The sequence below is a fragment of the Musa acuminata genome, unplaced genomic scaffold (assembly GCF_036884655.1).
Source record: "Musa acuminata AAA Group cultivar baxijiao unplaced genomic scaffold, Cavendish_Baxijiao_AAA HiC_scaffold_1138, whole genome shotgun sequence".
Classification (NCBI taxonomy): domain Eukaryota; kingdom Viridiplantae; phylum Streptophyta; class Magnoliopsida; order Zingiberales; family Musaceae; genus Musa; species Musa acuminata.
The window spans coordinates 1,132,501-1,141,517 of NW_027021350.1; the positions used below are offsets into that span (position 1 = coordinate 1,132,501).

The 9,017-nt window shown below is 29.6% G+C and overlaps 1 protein-coding gene across 2 annotated transcripts in view; it reads right to left on the minus strand.

Annotated features, from left to right (window-relative positions):
- The window catches only part of LOC103999786 (transcription factor DIVARICATA), a 1,769-nt gene extending 1,530 nt beyond the window's left edge, over nt 1-239 (minus strand). The window contains exon 1 of one of the 2 annotated variants that reach the window (XM_009421638.3): nt 1-239. This exon is cut by the window's left edge and continues 41 nt beyond it. The gene's annotated coding sequence lies outside the window, so the exon portion shown is untranslated. The other variant, XM_065179125.1, reaches the window with a different exon arrangement.
- Between the last annotated feature and the right edge of the window lie 8,778 nt (nt 240-9,017).

The following is a 9,017-nucleotide window of genomic DNA, read 5'->3' on the forward strand; positions in this document are numbered from 1 at the left end:
AGATAAATCGAGAAGGCACAGCTACACGCAGGGGGAAATCGAGAAGACGAAGCGGGAGAGGAAGCTGATCCCAAGAGAAGAAGCGGAAAAAGGAGGTAAAGATGCCACCTTTCTTCTCCCCCTCTTTCCCTTGCTCTCCTTGTCACAACCTCTCTTTTCTCCCATTCGTCTTCCTACTTTATTCCTCTCTCTCTCTCTCTCTGCCTGAAGATAACAAAGCTGCCATGAGAATGATTTCTTCTTGTAAGCTAAATCCTTATAAAAAGCTTAGTTTTCTAAATCCATCATGAATTCCTCAATTGATTTAATTAAGATCCTTTATGCCAACAAAGATCACAACAACACAGTAATGTCGGTAGCTAAGTTTCATCATATTATATTGTCACCAAACCAATCATTACTTCCATTGACTTGGAACTATCTGATTAAATAATATAATGCATGTACTTACTGACCAGTTTTAATATAATTCAAAGTTAATCCATCCAACAATTCTTCTTCTTACACTTGCATTTTTATTTTCCTATGGTACTAAACCTATGAGCAGCCTATTTGTCCTTTTCTTATGAATCCATTGGTTATAATAATATAAAAATGACTTTTTCAAAAATATTAAAATTAGAAGCTATCATTGCATTTTAGCTTGGAATATTAGTACATAAACAAATGAGTTTTCTTGAATATATAAAATTTGTTGTGGGTCAGATTCAATATAAAATTTTTAACTATTTCAATCCTTAACAATGTAAGATTATTTTTTATCCTCTTTTATTTTTTTTTAATTTTGCACATAAATATTTTCTTAACATAATAAAGAATCTGTTTCTACTTGAAATTTCATCTTGTTGTTGGTTCCGAAAGCAAGTCAGAAAAATTAAAGTTTTTAAAATTAGTTTGAATTGATAATTATCATATCACACTAATTTCATATGGGTTAAATATATATTTTATAAGTTAAATCAATAAGAAAAGAGAGTTGACTACGAGGACAATGTATTTTTTTTCCATTGCTAACATTGATGACATGCGACAGAAGGATTTGGTTACACCACAAAAACAAGAATTCAAAGATTAATTTACCTTAAAATAGTACCTTATCAAAACTTGATCTTATGATGGATTGGTTGCTTCACTCATCACCTTCAAATGATTTTGACTAATTACTACTGTAATTTACCCCGTGATATGCTAACAGTCACACTTAAAAGGCTTCGAGACAAAGGGGAGGGAGGAGGGGGTTGAATTAGTACTTTAATAAAGGTTTAGTTTTTAAAAATTTGTTCAATGAAAATCTATATGAAAAATACGCGGGAGTTACGAGTAAGTATAATAAGCAATTAAATCAGAAAACAATAGCAATAAAGAACATAAAGGAAATGCACATAGAATTTATAGTGGTTTGATCGTCGCAACGTATATCCACTCCCGATTCCTCTTCCGTCGAAGCCACCAACGTTCATTAACAATCTTCTTTCAATAGGCGAAGACTAACCACCTTTGTTTCAACTCTTTCTCTTTTTCACAAGTTTAGAAGAGAACCTTTACAAGTCTTCCACCTTTCTTAGAATGAACTTTAAACTTTAAAGATAATTAGGAGAATACTTAACACTTTTTAAGAGTTTTTAACTTAGAATCATGAGTATTTTTGTTCATTTTTCTTGTTGTCTCAAATGAGTAGGGTATTTATATGCCCTAAATAACTTCAAAAATAGAGTCAAAAAGTTTCATCCTCGAGTTTTCGGGGTACTGGTGGTACCACTGCCAGTGTAGGTGATACTACCGCATAGTCTAGGTGATACTACTGCTTGACTCCCTAGAAGACCATATACTAACGGTATTATCGCTAGTTTGGACGGTACCACTACCTAACATTGGTGGTACCATCGTCAAGTCTTCCAGAAAATGCACATTTCGTATATTCCAGCTCATAGGTGGTTCCACCACTTAGTCTAGTAGTGCTACTACCTGATCAAACTATGGGTCACTGAATGAGCCTCCCAATAGGCCCAAATCAACCCCAGATCAAGCTCAATAAACCCATAATTAAGTTAGCATGGTTATACCCAAAACTAACTCAATTAAGACTTAAACTACGATGATCAAGATATAATCGATTACAAGACATAAATCTTATATTGCCCAATATGTCATTAATTCATCCGAACTCCCAATGCATCATGCTTTCCTTTGGTATATTTCCCAATCCATTGGCATGTTGACTCCTGCAACATCCGATCTTGGCGCAAAGTCCGATTCTTTCGGCTCGATGCCTGATCTATAACTTCGGCCCAACGTCTGATTTCCTTCTTCAATCAATTTTCCTTTTCATAATCGAAGATAGTCCTACATCATTTTTCTCAAATACAAATTAGATTATAAACACATCAATTGATTTCATTATCAAAATCCGGGATTCAATAATATCCCTCTTTTATATGTTGACAACTAATTGATGATGGAGTTTTAACTAAACTCTCCCTATCTATATGTCATATCAAAAAAAACTTTGAATTTATAAAATGATAACCTTAGAATTCAAGTCGAAATAATTTTAATTATTTTCTTTGCAAAGATCATCATTTCACACTTGATATGCATAGTTAAAATAACATTGCATTGTAAAGATTATCGTTTCGCACTTCATATGCATAGTTAAAATAATATTGTATACATCCTATGCATCATCATAATATCAAAATTATTATTATTTACATCATATATATATCATTTCATACATCATCATTATAAACATAATTTTAAATGATCATCACTTTGGACATAATTTTAAAGTAATATACATGAGTTCAAAATATTAAAATTTTAAATCATTATAACTTCTTCTCCTTTGTTATCAACAAAAGGAGAAAGCAACTAGCAAAATTTTAAAATATGCAAGCTAGTAAGTTAGTAGGTTTTACTTCACTTTAGAACATGTAAGCTAGTAAGTTTTTGAGATGTGAAAGTAAAATTTTTGCTTCGCTTGAGATATCCAAGAAAGTAATTTTTGCTTCTTGAGATATGTAAGCTAGCACTTTTTTGCTTCCTGATATGGACAAGATAGAACTTCTCTCTCTCCCATTTGTCATTATAAAAAAATAGAGGGGAATGATTTAATGGTGCAAAAATATTTCAATCATCACATAAAAAAAAGATCAAGTTGTGAATACTGAAAGACTATGAATTATTTTGACAAATCTATTTTTTTGTAAATAGCAAAAAGAAGGAATCATAGAAAACAATCTTGATTCAAAAGAAAACTCAAGTCATGAAAACTGAAAAATCAAGATAATGATCTAAAAAATATATAAGAAGAATTGATGCATTTGGATGATTTAATATGTCTAATTCTCTTCTAATAAAATTAAATTATTCATCATTCAATAGTTTCATAAAAATATCTACTAATTGATATTTTATGTTAATAAAATATAAAGATATATCATGATTATTAATATAATCTTTAATAAAATGATGCCTAATATCAATGTGTTTAGTTTTAAAATGTTGAATGAGATTTTTTATTACATTTTATATAAATATTTTTCATGTAAAGTCCATAGTCTTCTAAAGTATTTTTTATCCAAATAACTTGTACACAATATGTACTTGCTGCTATATATTTTATTCAGCCTCGATTGTATATAATGTAATAGAATTTTATTTCTTAAAAGACCAAGAACCAAGTGCATGACCTAAGAGTTGACATGTTCCAAATATGTTTTTTCTATCTATTCTACATCTAATAAAATTAGCATCAGCATAGGCAATTAATTCAAAATTTTTAGATTTTAGATACCATAATCCTAGATTAAAAGTTTCTTTTAAGTATCTAAAAATCATTTTAACTACTTTATAATGATATTATTTAAGATTAGATTGAAATCTAGCACAAGTCTAGTTGTTGTGAAGTATAGTAAACTAGCTATCATACCTTTCAAAAAATTATTCTTAATAAGAAATAAACTAAGCCTCTCATACTAAGCCCTTAGTGCTTACTTCAATACATAGAGCGCCTTAGATAACTTAAAAACATAGTTAAAAAAAGAATATTCCCAAATATGTGTGGTTGCTCAACATAAACTTCTTTATAAATAAACCCTTAAGAAAAGGACTTTTAACATTCATTTGAAATAACTTAAAATTATTACGACAAGCATAGGCAAGGAGTATCCTTATGGCTTTAAGTCTTGCCACAAAAATGAAAGTTTCTTCATAGTCGATACTTTTTTCTTGGTTGAAACTTTTAGCCACTAATCTAGCTTTGCTTCGAACCACGATACTAAGTTCATCTTGTCAGGACCGTAACGACACTAAGAGAGGGGGTAAATTAATACTTTCATAAAATTATGATTTTGATTTCATTCAATAAAAATTGATATTAAAAGTGTGCTTGATTTAGAGTAAGTGTAATAAGCAATAGTAATGAAGAGAAGAAAGGAAATCTACACCACATTTATAGTGGTTCGGTCGTCGCGACCTACGTCTACCCTCGGTTCCTCTTCTATCGAGACCATCAACATTCACTAATAATATTCTTTCAATGGGCAAAGACTAACTACCCTTACAACTTTTTTTTATTTTCATAAGTTTAGGAGAGAACCTTTACAAGTCTCACACCTCCATTAGAATAAGCTCTAAACTTCAATGAAGAGGAGAGGCGCACTCAATACTTTTCATGAGTTTACAACTTAGAATCATAAGCCTTTTCATTCATTTTTCTTGCTAACTCAAGAAAGAATGAGTAGAGTATTTATAGGCCCCAAATGGCTTCAAAAATGAAGCCAAAAAGTCTTATCCCCAGGATTTCAAGGTCCTGGCAGTACTATCACTAGTGCTGGGTGATACCACCACTTGTAGCATTAACTTCTGGTAGTACCATCATCTAGTCTGGGTGGTACTATCGCTTGACAAAATGGGAGATCATGTATTGGCAATACTATCGCCAGTCTGGGTGGTACCATTGCTTGACACTAGTAGTACCACCACCAGATTTTTTGGAAAACGTACACTTAGCATGTTTTAACTCATAGGTCGTTTCACCGCTTGGTCTAGCGATGCCACCACCTAACCCAACTATGGGTAACTGAATGAGCTTTCCAATCGACCCAAATCAGCTCCAATTCAGGCCTAATGGGCTCCTAATTAAGTTAGAATGGTTATACCCAAAACTGACTCAATTAAGACCTAACCTACGATGATCAAGACATAAATGATTACAAGAAAAAAATTCTATATTGTCTAGCATGTCATTGGTTTATCCGAACTCCTAGCACATCGTGCTTTCCTTCGATGTATTGCCCGATCCTTCGATATGTTGACTCCCGCAACATTCGATCTTGGCGCAATGTCCGATTCTTCTGGCTTGATGCCCAATCGTTGACTCCAACCCAACATTTGATAATTCTGCTTCAAATATTTTACCTTTTCATGATCGAAGTTAGTTCTATATCACTTTTCTCAAAAGTTGATTATATCATAAACTCATCAATTGATTTTATTATTAAAATCTGGGATTCAACAATCTTCCTCTTTTTGATGATGACAATCAATTGATGATGAAGTTTTAACTTAACTCACTCTATCGAAATAAATTTTGAATTTAGAAAATGATAATCTTAGAATTTAAGTCAAAATAATTTTAATCATGAATCATAGTGATTATATACAACACATACATATCATTGTATACATCATCATCATAAGTTAAAGTATTGCATGCATAATTCTAAATCATCATGCATAAAACATAAAATCATCATCACTTTAGGCATAACATGCATAATACCAAAACATTTTCAAATCATCATTACTTCTCTACCTTTTTCATCAACAAAAATGGAGAAAAGTGCAACTAGTATTTTTTTTTGAAATATACAAGCTAGTAAGTTAGTAAGTTTTACTTCACTTTAGAATATACAAGTAGCAAGTTTTCTAAGATGTGCAAGTTAGCAATTTTGCTTCTCTTAAAATGTGCAAGCTAGCACTTTCAAACTAGCACTTTTACTTCTAGCATGCTAGTGATTCTTTTTCTCTCCGTTTTCATTATAAAAAAAAAAGAAAGGAGAAGGGAAAGATTCAAATTATTCTTCATTCATTGGTTTAGTAAAAATATCTGCTAATTGATATTTTGTGTCAATAAAATCTAAGGATATATCATGATTATTAACATGATCCCTAATAAAATGATATCTAATATCAATGTGTTTATTTCTATAATATTGAATGGTATTCTTTGTTAAACATATTGTACTAGTATTATTATATTTTATAGGAATATTTTTCAAGTAAAGTTCATAGTCTTCTAAAGTATTTTTCATCTAAATAACTTGTGCACAACATGCAGCTACTGCTACATATTCAGCCTAAGCTATAGATAATGTAACAAAATTTTATTTCTTGAAAGACCGTGAAACAAGTGTATGACCTAGGAGTTGACATGTTTCAAATATGTTTTTTCTATCTATTCTACATCTAGCAAAATCAGCATCAGCATAGGCAATTAATTCAAAATTTTTAGATTTTAGATACTATAATCCTATATTATGAGTTCTTTTAAGTATCTAAAAATCTTTTTAACTATTTTATAATAAGATTATTTAGGATTAGTTTGAATCTACAATAAAGTCCAACACTAAATATAATATCAAGTCTAGTTGGTATGAGGTATAGTAAACTACTTATCATACCTCTATAAGTCTTTTGATCAAAACATTCTCCTTCATTATTCATAATTAATTTTGTAGAGGTGCTCATTGGTGTGTTAATAGTCTTAGCACTATCCATATGAAATTGTTTTAATATATCTAAAGCATACTTAGTTTGACTAACAAAAGTTCCATCACTTACTTGTTTAATTTGCAATCCTAAGAGAAATATCAATTCACTCATTAAACTTATTTTGAATTTTTGGCTCATACTTTTGGCAAAAGATTCATACAAAGACTTATTTGTAGAACTAAAAATAATATCATCAATATAAATTTGAACCATAAAAAAATATTTTTAAACTATTTAATAAATAATTTGGTATTGACCTTGCCTTTCAAAAAATCATTCTTAATAAGAAATGAACTAAATCTCCTATACCAAGCCCTTGTGGCTTATTTCAATCTATAGAGAGCCTTAGATAACTTAAAAACATGATTCAAAAAAGAACATTCTCAAATCCGGGTGGTTGTTCAGTATAAACTTCTTAAGAAATAAAACCATTAAGAAAAGCACTTTTAACATCCATTTGAAATATATTAAAATTATTACAACATGCATAGGTAAGGAGTATCCTTATGATTTTAAGTTTTGCCACAAGAGTGAAGGTTTTCTTATAGTTGATACCTTCTTCTTAGTTGAAATATTTGGCCACTAATCTAGTATTGTTTCAAATTACGATACTAAGTTCATCTTGCTTGTTCCTAAAGACACATTTAGTGCCAATTACAAGATGGTCATTAGATATAGGAACAATCATCTACACTTTATTTCTCTTAAATTTATTTAACCCTTCGCAAAAACTCATGAGTCATCTTGTAGAGTATCGTCAATGTATTTATATCAATTTGAGACAAAAAGGTAGCATTAGCATAAAAATTTTTAAATGAAGAATGAGTTTAAACACTTTTGATGTATCTCCAATGATTAACTCCTCAGGATGAGCATATACTTCAATTTTTTGGGTATGGATTCTTTTGAAGTAGATGCATCCAAGTTGCTTGGGAGATGAGAATTTTCATTTAAATTCAAAGTATCAAAATCAAACTCATCATCAAGATCATTTTTCTTAAATTCGAAAAACTCATTAAAAATAAAATGGATAGATTCCTCAATAACCAAAGTTCTTTTATTAAAAACTCAAAAAGTTTTAGAAATGGAGGAATATCCAAGAAAAATGTCTTCAGATTTTGTATCAATTTTTTTTAAGATATCCTTTTCATTTAAAATAAAGTATTTATAACCAAAAACTTTAAAATATGAAATGTTGGGTCTTTTATTGTTCCATAATTCATAAGGAGTTTTAGAAAATAGTGATCTTACGAGAACTCTATTCATGACATAGTGTGTCATGTTAATGGCTTTGACCCAAAAGTATTTGGGTAGGCTATGTTTATTAAGCATGGTTCTTATCATCTCTTATAAACTCCTATTTTTTCTCTCAACAACTCCATTTTATTATGAATTTCTTATAGTAGAGAAATTATGATTATACCTATTTAAATCATAAAAAATTTTAAAAAATTATGATTTTTAAATTCACCACCATGATCACTATGAATAGAGGAAATCATAAAACTCTTTTCATTTTAAACTTGTTTGCAAAATTTTTAAAAAAATTTAAAGCAATCATTTTTATGTGCCAATAAGTATGTCAAAGTATATCTACTATAATCATCAATAAGCACAAAAATATATTTACTACCTCCTAAACTTATGATATCAATTGGTCCAAATAAATCTATATGAATTAATTATAGTGATCTAGAGGTACTTACTTGATTTTTAGACTTAAAGCTACCCTTTATTTATTTACTTAGTTGGCATATATCATAAACTTTATCTTTGACAAATTTAATTCTAGGCATACCTAGTTCTTTAATTGTAATTTATGAAATTAGTTTTATATTTGCATGACCTAATCTCCTATGCTAAAACTATGTTTCATCTTTTAAAACTGAAAAATAAGTTTCATAATAAAAATCATCAAGATTAATAGTATACATATTATTAGTCCTTAAGGCAATCATAGATATATTTTTATTTGATATCTCTATAATACAAGCATTAGATTCAAATTTAATGCTTATCACACAATTGACTAATGGTTAGTAAGTTGTGTTTCAAACCATCTACTAATAAAACATCTTTAATTAAAATATTTTATTTATTATATATATTTTCTTGGCCAATAATTTTTCCTTTATTGTTGTCTCTAAATGTGACATATCATTTATCTTGACTAGTGAGCTTAGAAAAATGTGTTAGATCTTTGGTGATGTTCCTTTAGCACTATTAAGATACCATCTCTT